Raw genomic sequence first — 21,123 nt, forward strand, 5'->3', positions numbered from 1 at the left:
GCTAGGGGTCTAATCGGAGCTGTAGCCACCAGCCTACGCCAGAGCCACAGCAGCTCGGGATCCGAGCCGCGTCTGCAACCTACACCACAGCTCACGGCAACGCCGGATCGTTAACCCACTGAGCAAGGGCAGGGACCGAACCCGCAACCTCATGGTTCCTAGTCGGATTCGTTAACCACTGCGCCACGACGGGAACTCCCTAAAATAGCAGGTATTTTAAAACACTGATTTCTACACAGTTGGTCCTACTTTTCCCAGAATATAGTACACATGTTGGAGGGCCTTGGATCAAGCCTAATTTTTGAGAAGATGTATTCAACTTAGATTTCTAGAGAATGATTTTTTTCCCCCTCAACTCATAGGTCAGTTGACAGGGAAACAGATCAATTATAGTTTAGCACTAAATTACCCTCATTATATTAAGAGAATAAAGTGATTGCATCAGGTTGTATGAATAAGAGGATGTATTGGGGCTAAATTCTTGTGGACATTGTCCAGTCACAGCATTGAGAGAAAGGAGTGGATCACGGATCCAACTAACCCACACAGATGTGGGAAGGAGGCTGATTCTCTCAGGAATATAAGTAAAGACCAAGCCACGTGGTAAGTGCTAAACTTGGCTTTTCGCTTGAGAATAATAGCAGTGTGGTGATGAAGGCTGATGAAACAATTTAACATAAGAGAGGCATATATTAATCAGATATTTTCATAGAGACCCTAGGACTTCTGCCTTGAAGGCAATATGATCATCTTAAGAGTGATTTCCTCCATGATCTTGTTTGTTTGTTTGTTTGCTGCATATTTACTGAAGTAAATAAATTAACTTTAGTACATAATTTTAGGATTTTCAGTTTCCTTAGAAAATAACTAGAAGCCTTGTTTCCTCTTAAAAGCAAGTCCAGAGATTCAGATTGCATATTAAAATTTATTTTAAAATCTTAGGTACTGAAATTATTATGTACATTTTGAACTGGGTCTAAAATTGTCAAGGAAGTAAGTATGGCTATGACAGATAAAGTAACAGAACCACTGAACACAGTTCATTCATGGGTTTGGATGACAAATAAAGCAGAACAGGACACTCATTTTCCGCCTTGTTCTGTTTCCTTTTTTTTGACAGTACTCAATTAGCTGAACATTTCTATAAATAGAGGGGGTGGCACCATTTTAGGAAATACAATAGAAATGAACATAAAAACAATAGGGGATAGGTGCCAGATGGGGACACTAGGCAGTCCTGTGTGTCTTCCATCAGCTATTCGTGAAGGTCCAGGATCCCAAGTACACATCTAACAGTAATAGCCGCATGGTTTAGGGCCAATGAGATGTCCTGGAGAAATAATTGTCTTCAAGAAATTGCCAATGCCTAAGTATAAATTAAGTATAATCCCAGCCAAGTGTTCCCTGTCATTACTCATTGTGCAATGTCACACCCATGACCTCCAGGCTGCATTAAACTCCAGGAAACATTCCTGGCTCTGTTCCAAAGGCTGTGTCTGGAGCAGGAGACTGTGGGAAATGATCAGACTCTGCCCAGAGGACTGGGGCAGGTCTAGGGTTCCCCAACCCACAACCCACAACCACCGCCTGTGGCCACTTCAAGCCCCAGGAACTGAGGCTTTTCCACGAGCTCTGAATCTGAAGATACCTAAGTCATTGGACTGGTTCCTCATACTGTCTCTGTGCTGTCACCAGTTTACCAGGAGTATAAACTCAGAGAACACCTCAGAGAGAATTTCCTGTGGAAATGAGACTCAGCAGGATGCTTGAAGAACCAGAGTCTGAAGAATCCCCAAATAACATGGAGGAATCATAATACTGGCCTCTGTAAGGACAGTATGACACCCACAGCATTAGCTTACAAAGAGTGTTTGCAGATCATTTTCAGAGACCTTCAAGAATCCATAATTACATGTTGTGGCAAGATCACAAGATTTATATCAGGGACAAAATGGTGCCAAATCCCAGCCCAGGAGTTTTCCATCTTAAGTGCACTGAGTGAGTTCATGTTATTTTCTTTTAATTAAACAGAAACAGACTCAAAGATACAGAGAAAAAAACATGGTTCCTGAGGGGGAAGGGGAATGAAGGGAGTGGCAAAATAGGTGAAGGGGATGAAAAGGTACAAATTACTAAGTATAAAGTAAACAGACTACCAGAATGCAATGTACAGCACAGGAAATATAGTCAATATTTTATAACAACTTTGTATGGAGTATATAAAAATATTGAATTACTATGTTGTACACCTGAAACTATATAAAAAGCCAACTATACTTCAATTTAAAAGAAGACTATTCCCCAGTCAGAACTGTTGCCTGGGCTCCTACTTAAACATGCTCCTAGCTCTGAGTTTTCACATAATGATACTGTCCACCAAAATAAAATTCAGTCAGCCATGGCTTCAATTCAAGACCTGAATTCTAGTTCTCACCTAAACCTAACCCTAAACCTAAACCTAAACCTAAACATCACTCCACTTGGCATCTGGCTATTTGTCCTGACTCCTGACACACAATATTATTTTTGTGTGCTCTGTTCTTAAGCTGGCTTTGATGCTTGGCTGCTGCCACACCTGGCAGGGACCTAAGAAAGATTTTCACTGGGTTCCACTCTATAGATGGTACAGGAAGGACGAAGCACACGTTCATAGTGCATGGTTTGGAATGCTTAGTTTAGGATTAATAACATTCTATTGTGCACCCCTGCAGGTGCTGGTACAGGCTGTCTAACTACATTCTTCAGCTACTGTCAGTGAGGGCTGGGTGTTAGTAAAGTGCTCAGAATTCCTGGGACTAAGGACTGTACTAGATTGTCCTTAGTGAGGGGAAGAGGTTCTCAGAAACCGGGAAATGAGTAAAGCAGGGACACTTTGCAAATGTGCTAAATCCTAAGTAGCTGAGCATCATTAGAAGTGGCATCCACACCAAGGTCAGGGGCAATGTTTCAGAGCCAGTATGGTAGGACTAGACAATGGCAAAGTCCAGTTTTAGGAATAAAAATAGAAACACATATAAAGTGTTTCAGGAAAGTTCTTAGTCTGTAAGCACCTGAAATGGTAGCTGTGAGCTGAATGATTAAGATAAAAAACAAGTTCTTGATTGTTCCTCTATCTGCAGCCCTGTAATCGTGATCTTATGAAAAGCTCACATTTTTTCTGCCTATCTGCTTTCTGTGCTGACCATCAAGATGAAAAAAAAAGAAGAAAGTTTGAGGGTCAGATTGCCTGGATTTGAATTTCAGCCCTGCCATTCACCAGCTGCCTGCCCTGGGCAAGGTTACCTGACTGAGTCTTACTTTCCTGGAGTAATAGAACCCACCTCATAGGAATGTTGTCAAGATTCAATGCGACACTTTGTGACAAGTCTCCATCACATCGACAGCTATTACTCTTTTTGGATATTTCTTATCTCTACTTTTGAATTTCTATCTTGGATTCACCATAGCAATCTTTTGTCTTTTATATTAGTGAAATAGTTTATGTAAAATATCTAGCATACTTCTACATAAATGTCCATAGTTATTAATATTATGGCATGATTTACCTAGGACCACCCACTGAGTTATGGACAAAGCTAGATTAGAAAGTAGTTCTCAAACTATAGTATTTGGAGTGAATAAGCAATGAAATCGTGCTGTTTAGTAGAGGGAACTATATCTAGTCACTTTTGATGGAACATGTTGAAGGACAATGTGAGAAAAAGAATGTATATATATATATACACACACACATATGACTGGGTCACTTCTATGATAGTAGAAATTGAGAAAACATTGTAAATCAACTATAATACAAAAAATAAAAATCTTAAAAAAAGAAATAAAATTTAAAAAAAGGAAGAAAGCAGATCTCTGTGATTCCAATCTAAAGAAGGTTCCATTTACCTTTACTTCATGAAGTAGTTCCTCTTCACAGTAATTTTATTGATTGATTGATTGATTGATTGATTGATGCTTTCTAAGGCCACACCTGTGGCTTATGGAAGTTTCCAGGCTAGGGTTTAATCAGATCTACAGCTGCCAGCCTACAGCACAACAATGTGGGATCCAAGCTGTATCTGCAACTTACACCACAGCTCAAGGCAACACCAGCTCCCCAACCCACTGAGCAAGGCCAGAGATCAAACCCACATTCTCATGGATACTAGTTAGATTCGTTTCTGCTGCACCACAATGGGAACTCCCATGTTAATTTTAGATAGTATTTAAAAGAAAGTCTCAAGGAAACCTTTGTGCACTGTTGGTGGGATTGTAAACTGGTACAGTCACTATAAAAAACAGTATAGGGGCTTCTCAAAAATTAAAAATAGACCTACAATATGATCCAGAACGTCTGAGAATATGTTTGAAGGAAACAAAAACACTGTATTAAAGAGATATCTGTACCCTCAAGTTCATAGCAGCATTATTTGCAGTAGCTAAGACATGGAAATGACTTAAGTGTCCATCAACAGGATGAATGGATAAAAACAGTTGTGATACACACACACACACACACACACACACACACACACACACACACAATGCAATTGTATTCAGCCATAAAAAAGAGGAATCCCTGCCATTTGCAGTAACATGGATATGTGAATGATCTTTGAGGCATTATGCTAAGTGAAATAAGCCAGACAGTTGAGAAAGACAAATACTGTATGATCTCATTTATATGTGGAATCTAAAAAACAAACAATAATTCATAAAATTGGGGGTGAAGAAACTGGATAAAGGTGGTCAAAAAGAGCAAATTTCCAGTACAAGAGAAATACTAGGAGTGTAATGTACAACATGATGACTGTTGGTATACCTAAAAGTTAAGAGAGTAAATCCTAAGAGTTCTCATCATAAGAAAAAAAAATTCTCTTTCTTTGATTTTGTATCTATATGAGATAGTGGATAATCACTAAACTTATCGCAGTAATCATTTCATGATATATGTAAGTCAACTCATTATGCTGTACACCTTAAGATGGGTTGGGGGGGACGTGAAAGATGTGACTGTAGAAAGGTAGCATGAGGGGGTTTGTACGATCCAATAGTTCTGTATCTTGATTGTGAAGGTGGTTACAAGAATGTATACTTGTGATAAAAAAGTGACACAGAACTCACAATGCCCACGGTAGCAATGTCACTTTCTGGACATATTGCACTGTAGTTACATAAGATGCAACCACTGGAGAAGCTGTGTAAACAGTACAAAGGATATCTTTGTACTATCTTTGCAACTTCCTGTGAGGTAGTATTTCTAATATGTTAATATCACATAAGGGACTGGAATCAAGAATATGCAACATATTTCTACATATCTATAATAAAGACAATCCGATTTTAAAAGGGAGACAAATGCTTAAACACATACTTTATAAAAGAAGATGCATGAAATATCAACAATACGTTAAAAGGTATTTAATATCATTAGTCATTAGGGAAATGCAAGTTAAAGTTGTAATTAGATGCTACTTCACACACACTTGAAAGGCAAAAATTAAAAATTGGTAACACCAAATATTGGCTAAGATGTGGAACAACTTATACGTCATACAATGTTGGTAAGGAACATTCACTTTGAAAAACTATTTGCCAGATTCTCTTGAAAAAGCAACAGCTGGAGATGGGATCAAGACGGTAGAAAAGAAGGACTGGAACTCAACTTCTCTCCTAAAAACAACCAAATTTACAACTAAATGCTGAGCAATCTTCAACCAAATGGACTGGAAAGCATCAAAAAGATATCCTACTCCAGAGGACAAAAGGAGGTCACATCAAGAGGTAGGAGGGGCGATTACATGATATAAGCAACCCCACACTTCCCAGGTGGGAAGCCCCACAGACTGGAAACTAACTGGTTCACAGAGACTCACCTACAGGAATGAGAGTTCCGAGCCCCACATCAAACTCCCACGTGTGCGGATCTGGCATGGGGAGAAAGAGCCCACGGAGCATCTGGCATTGAAGGCCAGTGGGGCTTGTGTGCAGGAGCTCCATGGGACTGGGGGAAATGGAGACCCCATTCTTAAAAGGCCCACACAGACTTTCACGTGCACTGGGTCCCAGAGCAAAGCAAAGTCTCCATAGGAATCTGGGTCAAACCTGACTGCAGTTCTTGGAGGACATCCTGGGAAAACAGGGGTGAATGTGGCTTGTTGTGGGGGAAGGACATTGGAAGAAAAGCTCTTGGGAATATTCAGCAGCATGGCTTTCTCTGGAGGTGGCCATTTTGGGAAAGTCTGGCCCCACCCATCAGTCTGAGAAGCCTCAGAACAAACAACAATCCAGGTGGGATCACAGCCCTGCCCCTCAGTAAACAGGCTGCCTAAAGACACCCCAGGCACACAGCCACCTCTAATCCCATCCAGAGACAAAGCTCCACCCACCAGAGGGAGTAGAATCAGCTCCACCTACCACTGAGCAGGCATCAGTCCCTCCCATCAGAAAGACTACAGCATGCCCCCCTACCAACTTCAGCCACAAGGGGGGCAGACACCATAAGTAAGAAAGGCTACAATTCTATTATCTGTCAAAAGGTCACCACACCAAAAACCTATAAACATGAAAAGACGGAGAACTATAACTCAGATGAGGGAGAAAGGAAAAATCCCAGAAAATCAGCTAAGCAAGGAGGAGATTCTCAGCCTCCAGGAAAAAGACTTTAGACTGTTGATGCTGAAGATCATGCAAGACATTGGAAATAAACTGGAGGCAAAGATGGACAACTTACAGGAAATACTGAGCAAAGAGATACAAGATATAAAACTTAAACAAGAAGAGATGCAAAATACAGTAACTGAAATAAAAAATTCACTAGAAGCAGCTAACAGCAGAATACAGGAGGCAGAAGAACGAATAAGCAAGGTGGAGGACAGATTAGTGGAAATTATGGATGTGGAACAGAAAAGAGAAAAAAGATTGAAAACAAATGAAGAGAGTCTCAGAGAACTCTGGAGCAATGTTAAACACACCAACATCCGTATTATAGGGGTGCCAGAAGGAGAAGAGAAAAGGGGACAGAAAAAATATTCCAAGAGATAATAGCTGAAAACTTCCCTAACATGGGAAGGAATCATTCACTCAAATCCAGGAAGCACAATGAATACCATACAAAACAAACCCAAGGAGGAACACCCTGAGACACATATTAATCAAACTGACCAAAATTAAAGACAAAGAGAAAATCTTAATAGCAACTAGGGAAAAGAAACAAATAACAAAGAGGGGAACCCTGATAAGGTTATCAGCAGATTTTTCAGCAGAAACTCTGCAGGCCAGAAGGGAGTGGCATGATATACCTAACGTGATGAAAGAGAAAAACCTCCATAAAGATTACTTTACCCAGCAAGGCTATCATTCAGATTTGAAGAAAAAATCAAAGCCTTCACAGATAAGCAAAAGCTAAGAGAATTCAGCAACACTAAACCAGCTTTACAACAAATAATAAAGGAACTTCTCTAGTCAGAAAAGAAAAGGCCACAACAGGAAACAAAAATACCACAAATGACAAGGCTCACCCGTAAAGGTATATATACAGTAAAGATACAAAATCATCCATGCACAATTATGTGACCAAAATCAGAAATCATGAGAAGAGGTGGGTACAAATGCAGGATACTGGAGATGCACTTGCAATTAAGAGACCAACAACTTACAACAATTTCATATATACACAGATGCTTATATCAAAACTTCAGCATAATTGCAAACCAAAAATCTACAATTGACACACAAACAAATAAGAAAAATCAACTCAAATACAACAGAGAAGATAGTCATCTAACCACAAGAGGAGAGAACAAAAGAATAAGGGAAGAAAAATGTGCAACAAAAACAAACCCAAAGCAATTAATATAATGGCAATAAGAACATACATATCAATAATTACCTTAAAAGTGAATGGACAAAACACCCCAGCCAAAAGACATAGACTGGCTGAATGGATACAAAAACAAGACCCATATATATGCTGTCCTCAAGAGACCCACTTCAGTACTAGGGACGTATACAAATCAAAAGTGAGAAGATGGAAGAAAATATTCCACGTAAACAGGAATCAAAAGAAATCTGGAGTAGCAATACTCATATCAGACAAAATAGACTTTCAAATGAAGACTATTTTAAGGGACAAGGAAGGTCACTACATTACAATCAAAGGATCAATCCAAGAAGAAGATATAACAATTTTAAATATCTACGCACCCAAAATAGGTTCACCACAATATATAAGGCAACTGCTAACAACTTACAGGAATGGACAGATCATCCAGACAGAAAATCAATAAGGAAACAGAGGCCCTGAATGAAGCATTAGACCAGATGGAATTGATAGATATTTATAGGACATTCCATCCAAAAGCAACACAATACACATTCTTCTCAAGTGCACATGGAACTTTCTCTAAGATTTATCACATCATGAGTGACAAATCCAACCTCGGTAACTTTAAGAAAATTGAAATCATGTCAAGCATCTTTTCAAACAACAATGCTATACGACTGGAAAACAACAACAAGAAAAAACATGCAAAAAACACAAACACGTGGAGACTAAACAATATGCTACTAAACAACCAATGGTATTTTTTAATTTCATCTTTGATTTCACTGAAAAAATCAAAGAGAGAATTAAAAAATACCTAGAAGCAAATGACAACAAAGATATGGCACTCCAAAACCTATGGGATGCAGCAAAACTCATTCTAAGAGGAAAGTTTATAGCAAGACAAGCCCACCTCAGGAAAAAAGAAAAAGCTCAAATAAACAAGCTAACTTTACATCTAAAGCAGCTTGAGAGAGAAGAACAGACAAGACCTAATGTGAGTAGAAGGAAAGAAATCTTAAAGATCAGAGCAGAAAACAAATAAATAGAAACAAAGAAAACCATAGAAAAGATCAATGAAACAAAAAGCTGGTTCTTTGAAAAGATCAACAACATTGATTAACCATTAGTCAGACTTATCAAGAAAAAAAGAGAGAGAATTCAAATCAATAGAATTAGAAATGAAAAAGAAGTAACAACAGACATCACAGAAATACAAAGAATCATAAGAGACTACTATATGCAACTATATGCCAATGATACGGAAAACCTAGAAAAAATGGACAAATTCTTAGAAAAGTACAATATTCCTAGACTAAACCAAGATGAAATAGAAAAGATGAATGGACCCATCACAAGAACTGACATTGAAACTGTGATTAAAAAACTTCCAACAAACTAAAGTCCAGGACCAGATGGCTTCACAGGCAAATTCCATCAAACATTTAGAGAAGAGCTAACACCTATGCTTCTGAAACTATTCCGAAAAATTGCAGAGGAAGGGATACTCCCAAACTCATTCTATGAGGACACCATCACCCTGGTACCAAAACCAGACAAAGATACCACAAAAAAAGAAAACTACAGGCCAATTTCACTGATGAACATAGATGCAACAATCCTTAACAAAATACTAGCAAACCACATCCAACAATACATTAAAAGGATTGTACATCATGATCAAGTGGGATTTATCCCAGGGACGCAAGCGTTCTTTAATATCCACAAATCCATCAGTGTGATACACCACATTAACAAACTGAAGTATAAAAACAATATGATCCTCTCCATAGATGTGGAAAAAGCATTTGACAAAATCCAACAGCCATTTCTGATAAAAACCTTTCACAAAGTGAGCATAGTGGGAACCTACCTCAACATAATAAAGGTCATATATGACAAACCCACAGCTAACATCATTCTAAATGATGAAAAGCTGAAAGATTTCTCACTGAGATCAGGAATAAGACACAGATGTATACTCTCGCCACTACTCTTCAACTTGGTTCTGGAAGTCCTAGCCACAGCAATCAGAGAAGTAAAAGAAATAAAAGGAATCCAAATTGGAAAGGAAGAAGTAAAACTATCCCTATTTGCTGATGACATGATACTATACCTAGAGAACCCTCAAGACTCTACCAGAAAACTGTTAGAGCTCATCCACAAATTAGGAAAAGTCACAGGATACAAAATTAATACACAGAAATCAACGGCATTTCTATATACTAACAATGAAAGTTCAGAAAGTGAAATTAGGGAAGCAGTCCCATTTACAATCACATCCAAAAGAATAAAATACCTAGGAGTAAACCTACCTAAAGAGACAAAAGACCTGTAGTCTGAAAACTATTCAAAGATGACACAAATTGATGGATTGGAAGAGTCAATATTATCAAAATGACTATACTACCTAAGGCAATCTACAGATTCAATGCAATCCCTATCAACTTACCAAGGACATTTTTCACAGAACTCAAATAAAATATTTTAAAGTTTGTTTGGAAGCACAAAATACATAGAGTAGCCAAAGACATCCTGAAAAAGAAAAATGGAGCTGGAGGAATCAGGCTCCTGGGCTTCAGACTATACAAGAAAGCAACAATCATCAAAACCGTGTGGTACTGGCGCAAAGACAGACATATAGATCAGTGGAACAGGATAGAAAGCCCAGAATTACACCCACGCACCTACAGCCAACTAATCTATGACAAAGGAGGCAAGAATAGACAAAGGAGAAAAGACAGCCTATTCAATAAGTGGTGCTGGGAAAACTGGACAGCCACATGGAAAAGAATGAAATTAGAACACTCCCTAACGCCATACATAAAAATCAACTCCAAATGGATTAAATACCTAGATATAAGATCAGACACTATGCAACTCTTAGAGGAAAACATAGGCCAAACACTCTCTGATATAAATGACAGCAACATCTTCTCAGATCCACCTCTTAGAGTATTGACAACAAAAACAAAAATAAACAAATGGGACCTACTCAAACTTCAAAGTTTCTGCACAGCAAAGGAAACCCTAAACAAAACGAAAAGACAACCCACAGAATGGGAGAAAATCTTTGCAAATGAATCAACTGACAAGGGATTAATCTCCAAAATTTATAAACAACTTCTGCAGCTCCATACCAAATAAACAAACAACCCCATCAAAAAATGGGCACAAGATCTAAACAGACAGTTCTCAAATGAAGACATACAGATGGCCAAAAAACACATGAAAAGATGTTAAACATCACTCATAATGAGAGAAATGCAAATCAAAACCACCATGAGGTACCACCTTACACCAGCCAGAATGGCCATCACCAAAAAGTCTACAAACAATAAGTGCTGGAGAGGGTGTGGAGAAAAAGGAACCCTAGTACACTGTTGGTGAGATTGGAAATTGGTGCAACCACGGTAGAAAGCAGTATGGAGATTCCTTAGAAAACTCAAAATAGAACTACCATTTGATCCAGCACACCCACTCCTGGGCATCTACCCAGAGAAAACCATGACTCTCAAAGACACATGTACTCTGCTGTTCATTGTAGCACTCTTTACAATAGCCAAGACATGGAAACAACCTAAATGTCCATCGACAGAGGAGTGGATCAAGAAGATGTGGTCCATATACACAATGGAATATTACTCAGCCTTTAAAAAGAATGAAATAGCAGCATTTTTAGCAACATGGATGGAGCTAGAAATTATCATGCTAAGTGAAGTCAGCCAGACAATGAGACACCAATATCAAATGCTTTCACTGACATGTGGAATCTGAAAAAAGGACAGACTGAACTTCTTTGCAGAACAGATGCTGACTCACAGACTGAAAAACTTATGGTCTCCGGAGGAGACAGTTTGGGGTGTGGGGGGATGTGCTGGGGTTGTGGGATGCAAATCCTATAAAATTGGATTGTGGTGATCATTGTAAAACTATAAATGTAATAAATTCATTGAGTAATTAAATTTAAAAAAGCAGCAGCTGGAGTTCACGCCATGGCGCATTGGAAACAAATCCAACTAGGAACCATGAGGTTGTGGGTTTGATCCCTGGCCTCACTCATTTGGGTTAAGGCTCCAGCAATGCCTTGAGTTGTGATGTAGGTCACAGACACAGCTTGGATCTGGCGTTTCTGTGGCTTTGGCGTATAAAGACAGCAACAGCTCTGATTAGAGAATCTGGGAACCTTCATATGCCAGAGTGTGGCCCTAAAAAAAAAAAAAAAAAAAAAAAAAGAGTCAAAAGCACCCCTCCCCAAAAAAGGCAACAGCTTTACTAGGAGGAAGGAAATATTTCTCCTCACACAGCAACAGTGCAGCCAATGAGAAATGCCACAGCTCAACCAATGAGAAATCATCACCACACCACCTTGAACTCCTACTTCCCTCCAATAAAATTTCATTTAGAGGAGCCCTTCCCAAACCTCCCCTTTTTCCTATAAAAGCAGGCTCCTTTTCTTTGCTGTAGAGTGCACATCCTACTGAAATTCTTTCCTGTTCCCAAATAAACCTATTTTGCTGTTAAAACAATTGGCTGTTTTATTAATTTTAGGTTATTGTTATATATCCAGGAAAAATAAAGCTATGCCTTTAAATAGACCTTACAAGAATGTTTATAGTAGCATTCTGTCTGGGATCATAGAAATATTCTATATCTTGATTGGATTGTTGGTTATACAGACGGATATGTTTGGCAGCTACTGAACCACTGAACTGGAGTTCCCTCGTGACTCAGTGGGTTAAGCATTTGGCTTTGTCACTGCTGTGGCTCTGGTTACATCTGTGGTGTGGGTTCAATCCCTGACCTGGGAAATTCTGTGTGCCATAGGTACAGCCAAAAAAAAAAAATCCTACTGAATTGGACACTTAATAGTTGTATTTTTATTGGATGTGAACTGTAACTTTAAAAAGATGTGGGATGAAGCCTTAAAACTGGGCCGTCCTGGGGAAATGGAGATGTATGGTCACTAAGTCTGGAGGCTTCCAGCAGAGATTGAAAAGGTGACACAATAGTCCACACTGTGTAGGAGAAATAGTGAAAAAATCAGTTGACCATTGAACAGAAACTAGCCTCTTCCCAGATACCCAAGGTCTGGGAAGAGAGACAGTAATGAGAGGGTAATTCTAAACCAGGAGATGTTCATATGCAGACCTGCACTGACTTGGGTCTGCCCAGGAAGATATTTTCTCTTCTGTAATTGCAAAAACAAGAGGTCCCTGAATGCCTGACCATCTGCTACCCTTCTTGTCACTGGTAACAGGAAGAAGTGCAGGGAGGACAATTTTTCTGTGTAATATTGTCACCTGCCCTGATTTTCTGGATCAGAGACTTTGCAAAGAGCTTGTCTATAATCTGAAGTGTCCTGTATGCCACCCCATTCTCTGCTTGGACTCTTTCCTACTTTAAAGATTCTATTTTCAAAGTTAGATTTCTGCCCATTAGATTTGTTTTTGTAAGAGATTCTGAACCAGTGACTTCTTTAACACACTTTGATAACCTAATCTCTAGGCTGCACTTCACTTTTTTCATCAATTAGAGGATCCTTGGAGCTGAACTGAGAGAATCAGCTCTCCGGAGACCCTCAAACCTGGCTTGTAGATGGAAAAGATATTTGGAAACTACCGATTGCAAGTACTCATTCCAGTTTCCCTCCCTACAAAGATAAACCTTTACGGATGTTTAAACACTGAATAGAAGGAAAAAGAGAAAAGCGAAGGGATCAGCTGTCTCAGAACTCTGTTCCTCAGCTTGTTTCCCTTGGCTGCTTTTTATAGTTTTGATACTCTAAGGTAAGGTTGATGGTTATACCACCCTCTCAGCATCTCAGGCTGGACACCTTGGAATCATTTTGGTTCTTCATTCTTCCTTGTCCTCCACATACCGTGATGTTGCCACTCCTGGGCTCTCACGCCTATCCACTCTTATATCCAGTAACACCTCCTTTGTTTAGACCTTTATTTCTTCTCACCAAGAATATTACACTTGACCTTAGATAACCTTCCTGCCTCCATCCCACATATCTTGTATATTTATGTTCAATTATTTCATCTAATGTATGGGTCAAATCACTGCATTCTCATGCTCAAAAATCTTCAGTGGTTCACTGTCGCTTATGGCATTAGGAGCAAACATTACCCTGAATCTTCTTTCCAGCTTCTTCTTTGATTAATCTCCCATACTTACTCTATGGCCTGACTACTGCCATGCTAGTTGAACTCTGAACCTTGGCTAATAGTATTCTGTTTTTTGAAGAACTATTCATTTCTGTTCACTAAATCCTTCAATGCCCATTGCAATGCTAATGCTTTCAGGAAGCCCTCCCTCGGTTTCCAACGAAATGGCTCCTTTTTGTCCTGTAAGCTGCCTTAGTACATTAAAAAAAATTGTGGTCCCTACTTTCTGTGTCATACTATGATGAAGCCCTATTCTTTCTTATCCCCATTATTCAATTGTAAACTTCTTGAAGGACAAAGTCAAGTTTTACTTATCTGTTTAGGCCTTTATGTATTTAATAGCCACGATTTAGCCCATCTTGGTTATTAAATAAATATTTGTTGAATCTAATCCAACTATTTGAAAATGTTATGCATAGTATTTGAGGTTAGGATTGGTTACTAGAGTTCAGCCTGGGAGATTTTAAAAAGTGTCAGCTGTCCTCTTTCACACTGGGCTCTACCTTCAGCTTATATAACACATGAAAATTGAGGAGAGTGACCAGGAGGCAAGGCTAATGTTCTTTAATATTCTTCAGACCAGTATACTCCTGCCATGCCTCAGTTAAAGAGATGCTGTACTTCCCTAGGGAATAGAATGCAGACACTAAGAAAACCGGGCACTTTAGAAATCAGGAGGAGAGCCAGGTTTGCAGAAGGCTGCTGGCAGGGCAGGGTGCAGGAGAAAGCTCCTGTAAAATGGACTCCAGAGCTGTCCTGCGTCTGTGGCTTGAACAGACCTATCCCACTTTGGAGTACTGACCAATTTTTCTACGGTGAACTTTCCATAAAATGTTATTTTTGCTGTGTGTTAATATTTGATAGTTGTTCTTGTCCAGTGTCAGGCTGTCTAGACTTTATTGAGGGAACCGAGGAAAGGGCATTTTTGACTAAGTTTGAACCACAGTGTTTAACAGAAAAGCTGGGTTTTATGATAGTGGGAGGCATCGAAATTCTTAAGGGAAAAGATTAAGTTCTGTAGGCAGAGGGGTAGGGAGACTTGAGGCTGCCTTTACATCTCCTTCTGTTTACTTGATTTCCTTTTGGAGTTCTTCTCTTACGATGCAATGGAGTGTTTCAGGACTATTTTAAACAAGAAAGCTGGTTCCTGTCCAACAGGCTCAATAAATAATCACTGATTGATTGCTGATAAACACCCTTGACTATTCCAAATGGATTGGCTCTGCTTGAAGCGAGAGCCATATGGAACTTCCATCCAAGATGACTACTGGCCCTCCTGCAGCCGGAAACAACCCTAAATCACAGTTGTTCTTTTTGTTTTGATAAACCCACGTCTTTGAAGCCCAAGCCCCGGCTTCCTTGACTGCACATTAAACACTTCATTTAAATGTGAGGTGACTCTAACCCTATGAGAAAGCCTGTGTTATTTTTCATGTTTCCACAGACCTCCAAGGATGAATCCTTCCTTTATCTACAATCGTCCAATTTTCCCACTCTGCTTGGCTTCCTCTCCTTCCACTGTGAAGAACAGATTCCAAGGTGGGAGGATGCTTAAACTAGGATGTCCATTGGAGACTCTGAGGAGCAGAGAATTTTACTTTATCCTCAGCAGGAACTAGAGTCCCAGGAAGGAGAGCAAGAAGAAGACCTGGGCCAGAGGGGCTACCTCTTCTCATTCTTTTTGGACAGGGCTGGAGGTTGTAGTCTTGTAGTTTCAAGAATCAAGTCTGGGCTCTAATAAGGACCGTGGTGCTTGAACAACTTGTTTTTGAGACAAGATTTGTCATGCTTCCTTGGGAAGAAGCCAATAAGGAGGAATCACCTTCAGCTGGGTTTTTTTTCTGATTTCATATTGTAATGAGCTTCTGGAAACTAAACACATAGTAAAAAGGCTAGGATACATTGATAAACATTTTAAAAATAAAACTTGAAATCCCATCATGCATAGATATATGCCACATTTATATTTGCTTGAGGAAAATATAGAGATGGATTAAATTTATATATTTATAAATACCATATATATATATATATATATATATATATATATATATATATATACACACACACATCCGTCTCTGTATTTTCCCCAAGCAAATATACACACATGTATTTTTAACATAGATTCACACTAATTTCTTTGCCATCTGGGTTTTGGTTTGTTTTGGTTTTCTTTTCTTTATTTTTTTTTTAACACTAACTAGAATAGTTCTTCCCTGTCAATAAGTACAGATACACATAAACACTCACAATGACTTCTTTGATTTTAGGGATGGTTTATATTAGGTATGTGTCATGGTTTCAATACTGGATGGGAACAAAGTTGCCATCATTGATATTAATTATTTTGCTTTATTTTAGGTTGAAATTAGAACTGAGGTTTCCTTGGGTGAAATATTTATATTAATATTTTGGACAAAGTGCTCTCACTTTTGGCAAAAAATATTTTTTAATGTAACCCAGATATCATTCCATAGCCCTTGGAACCACTTTGCCACTCATGAATTTAGGACAAGCTGGACTCTAACTCTTCTCCTCAGACTGGAGCATTTCAGGGACCCCACATGCACAACTTCTAACACCTTTCTTTTGCTTTTCCCTGTTTCTATTTCTGAGTCCATGGATTCTTCCCGGTGCCACCTTGAGTGAAATTTGGACACAAAGCTGAAAATATACCCTTTTCTCTATTTCCTGAAAGCACTATGATGTTTAACTGAAAATCTGAAATGTTGTTGGGAATCCCAACATGCACCACACAGCCTCCTCACAAGCTCATCTGCCAACACTTCCCAAAGCCCATTCACCAGGTGAACCACCTTCCCTGCTCATGTTGACCCTGCCAAGACTGCTGAGGCCCTGTCCTCACTTCCCACCCATCTTCCACTTGGGGAGCACTGCTATGCAGTCATGCTGGCTAATGAGTTCCCGGCGTTCTGGAAGAGAAAACAGCACAGGCATATGAATATCCTTACTCATTTGGGTTGATTGGAATGGAATCGGCTACATTTCGATATACTGTTATGAATATCCTTACTCATTTGGGTTGATTGGAATGGAATCGGCTACATTTCGATATACTGTTATGAATATCCTTACTCATTTGGGTTGATTGGAATGGAATCGGCTACATGTCGACATACTGTTATGAATATCCTTACTCATTTGGGTTGATTGGAATGGAATCGGCTACATGTCGATATACTGTTATGAATATCCTTACTCATTTGGGTTGATTGGAATGGAATCGGCTACATTTCGATATACTGTTATGAATATCCTTACTCATTTGGGTTGATTGGAATGGAATCGGCTACATTTCGATATACTGTTATGAATATCCTTACTCATTTGGGTTGATTGGAATGGAATCGGCTACATTTCGATATACTGTTATGAATATCCTTACTCATTTGGGTTGATTGGAATGGAATCGGCTACATTTCGATATACTGTTATGAATATCCTTACTCATTTGGGTTGATTGGAATGGAATCGGCTACATTTCGATATACTGTTATGAATATCCTTACTCATTTGGGTTGATTGGAATGGAATCGGCTACATTTCGATATACTGTTATGAATATCCTTACTCATTTGGGTTGATTGGAATGGAATCGGCTACATTTCGATATACTGTTATGAATATCCTTACTCATTTGGGTGGTTGATTGGAATGGAATCGGCTACATTTCGATATACTGTTATGAATATCCTTACTCATTTGGGTTGATTGGAATGGAATCGGCTACATTTCGATATACTGTTATGAATATCCTTACTCATTTGGGTTGATTGGAATGGAATCGGCTACATTTCGATATACTGTTATGAATATCCTTACTCATTTGGGTTGATTGGAATGGAATCGGCTACATTTCGATATACTGTTATGAATATCCTTACTCATTTGGGTTGATTGGAATGGAATCGGCTACATTTCGATATACTGTTATGAATATCCTTACTCATTTGGGTTGATTGGAATGGAATCGGCTACATTTCGATATACTGTTATGAATATCCTTACTCATTTGGGTTGATTTGATTGGAATGGAATCGGCTACATTTCGATATACTGTTATGAATATCCTTACTCATTTGGGTTGATTGGAATGGAATCGGCTACATTTCGATATACTGTTATGAATATCCTTACTCATTTGGGTTGATTGGAATGGAATCGGCTACATTTCGATATACTGTTATGAATATCCTTACTCATTTGGGTTGATTGGAATGGAATCGGCTACATTTCGATATACTGTTATGAATATCCTTACTCATTTGGGTTGATTGGAATGGAATCGGCTACATTTCGATATACTGTTATGAATATCCTTACTCATTTGGGTTGATTGGAATGGAATCGGCTACATTTCGATATACTGTTATGAATATCCTTACTCATTTGGGTTGATTGGATTGGAATGGAATCGGCTACATTTCGATATACTGTTATGAATATCCTTACTCATTTGGGTTGATTGGAATGGAATCGGCTACATTTCGATATACTGTTATGAATATCCTTACTCATTTGGGTTGATTGGAATGGAATCGGCTACATTTCGATATACTGTTATGAATATCCTTACTCATTTGGGTTGATTGGAATGGAATCGGCTACATTTCGATATACTGTTCAAAGAGATTTATTTGCTTAACAGACGCATGAGTTTTGGAGCAAGAAACAGCTTCAAAGGAGAGTGTTCAGCTCCCTCACTTTGCAGTGTGAGAAACTGGGGTCTCCAGGGCCAATATTCCCAGCATCATTAAGAATCTTAGCACCAGAGCCTTGCCCAGAATTCCAGGTTCCTGGCCTCTGATCCCACAGCTTCACATTGTTAGGAAAAAAAAATCATGAGCCATTTGCCCACTACAGAGAGAGTAGGAAGACCACTTATCCTCTTCTGGGGTCAAAAGCATCCGGGACTAGAAGATGTAGATGGAAGAGAGGGATTTAAAAAAGCCAAAAATAAAAGGAGATAAGTTTTTAAACACAAGAAAAAGGAGTAAACTATTAGCATTCAAACCAAGAAGTCTAACAGTGTTGTTGTGATTTTTCTTCTGAATATCTCATAACTCTGCCTAAGATTTTGTGACCAGAAAGATGACCCCAGTTTGGGCGACTCTGGCCTGGGATCCAAGATTCTAAAGATTTGTTCCAGGATTTGCCCTCTGACTTTTTGTACAATCCTTGGGAATTACCTTAACCTTTTTGTGACCTGATCCTCTCTGTAAAAGAGATAAAATTACTTGCCTTAGTATAATGCTTTAAAAAAAAAAATCTATGAGATTCCCAGAGGGAAGTTTTGTTCTTTAATGATACTTTGCCCCTACAGCAATGTTTAGAAAATTATCTGAGATAAACAATGCAACTAAATTTATTTGTGTGTGTGTTTGGTACTTCTCAGTTGAACAATATGTATTTGGCCCAAGAATGGTTTTACCTTTAATTTTATTTCATTCTGGAATGTTATACAACATGCCTCACAGGAAAAACTTCCCTTGGAGAAGGAAATTTGAAATAGGTAAATTTAACCATGTCCTTTGCAACAGTTCTGAAATGTGCCTGGAACTTCTCTCTGTTCTACGTGTGTCCTACAAGAATGTTGGGTGTCATTAGCTTATTTACAAGTCACAATGCGAATACCTATAACTCCCAATTCAACGCCTCAATTCTGATCTCTCCAGTGAGTTTTTTTGCTTGAGTGCTAACTGCCTGCTGGGTCTTCATTTGAGTATTCCACAGTCAGGTCCACCTCAGTACATCCTGAATGGGCCTCATTATTACCTTCCTTCTCCCCATACTCAGTCACCCTCTGCTGCAGTTATTCAGCCAAGCCTGACAGTCATTCCAGATCATTCTTCTTCTCTCATTCAGCATTTTCAATCAATCAAGAAATCTTATCAATATCTCTAAAGTCTGTCTCCTCTTAATTCCCACACCACTGTCCTTGTTAAGTCCTTTATCGTTTCTCATTTGAATGATTGCTAGTTATCGATCCAAGTATTTTTTAAGGATATATTGTTGGCCAGGCACTGTTCTAGGAACTTGGGATGCAATTAACTAACAAAATATACAAAGATCCTGACCCTTGGAGAGTTTATATTCTAATGGTTGTGGTGGGGGGACATAATAAGTGGATAATTACATTGTAAATCTAAAAAATAATAATTTTTATTATTACTTTAGAGCAGGGGTATTGGGAAAATTTTTTTTGGTGGGGAGGCTGCAGTGTGCCATTTTAAGTAGAGTGATTGGGGTGAGTGTCTTTAAGAAGATAACATTTGAGCAAAGATGTGATGGATGTAGTTACCTGGGGGGAAGAATTCCAGGTAGAGGGAAAAGACCCTAATATGGGAGTGTGGCTGGTATGTTCAAGACAGAGCAAGAAAATTAGCCCAGCTGGAGTGGAGGAAATGAGGGAAGGTGGTCAGAAAAGAGGGCAGAGCTTATTATATGAAGTACAGCTTTTCTAACTGAACTTGATTCTACTGAACCTGATTCTAAGTAGGATCAGGAATCACTGCTAGGTTTTAAACAGAGGAATGATGAAATCTGATATATGTTTTAAAAGGATGGTTTTGACTATCATCCTGAGAAGAGACTTAGGGAAACCAGGATAGAAACGGAGACCAGGTAAAAGGCTGTAGCAACAATGTGGGTGAGAGATGTGGGGGGCTGGGACAGGGTAGTAGCAATGGATGTGATGAGAAAAAGATTCTGGAATACTTTGAAAGCAAAGCCAATGAAATTTCTGGAAGGTCTACAAGGACTACTATAGCCCTTATGATGAGAGAAGAATAGGAATCAGGCATAGGGAGATAAGAGACCTGAGTGGTTTACCTGCATCTGGGTGTTCCCTGACCAGGACTCCTTCCTCAAAGTCCATCCTCCTGCCAGGGTAACCTTTCTAAACTGCAAACCTGATCCTTTCACTCCTCACTGAATACTTTTGGCAGCTCCCTTGTGCCTATATCCCCTTCATTTACTATAGGAGGCCTTTTGTGATATGACCCTGCCTTTATTTCCTGACATAATTCCCAGCCCCTCTATCTTATTATCTTATTCCAAACCACCTTGGGGCACCTATACTCACCATGCTGGGTGGTGATTCTGGGACTTAGATACAGTTGTTTC

At 39.0% G+C, this 21,123-nt stretch overlaps 1 long non-coding RNA gene across 1 annotated transcript; it reads left to right on the top strand.

Moving 5' to 3' along the window:
• On the top strand, window positions 1,557–3,201 carry LOC110257474. Its single transcript, XR_002340102.1, has 2 exons — window positions 1,557–1,998; window positions 3,120–3,201. It is a non-coding gene; the product is annotated as an uncharacterized LOC110257474 (long non-coding RNA).

Source organism: Sus scrofa, chromosome 17, assembly GCF_000003025.6.
Source record: "Sus scrofa isolate TJ Tabasco breed Duroc chromosome 17, Sscrofa11.1, whole genome shotgun sequence".
In the NCBI taxonomy this organism is placed as follows: Eukaryota; Metazoa; Chordata; class Mammalia; order Artiodactyla; family Suidae; genus Sus; species Sus scrofa.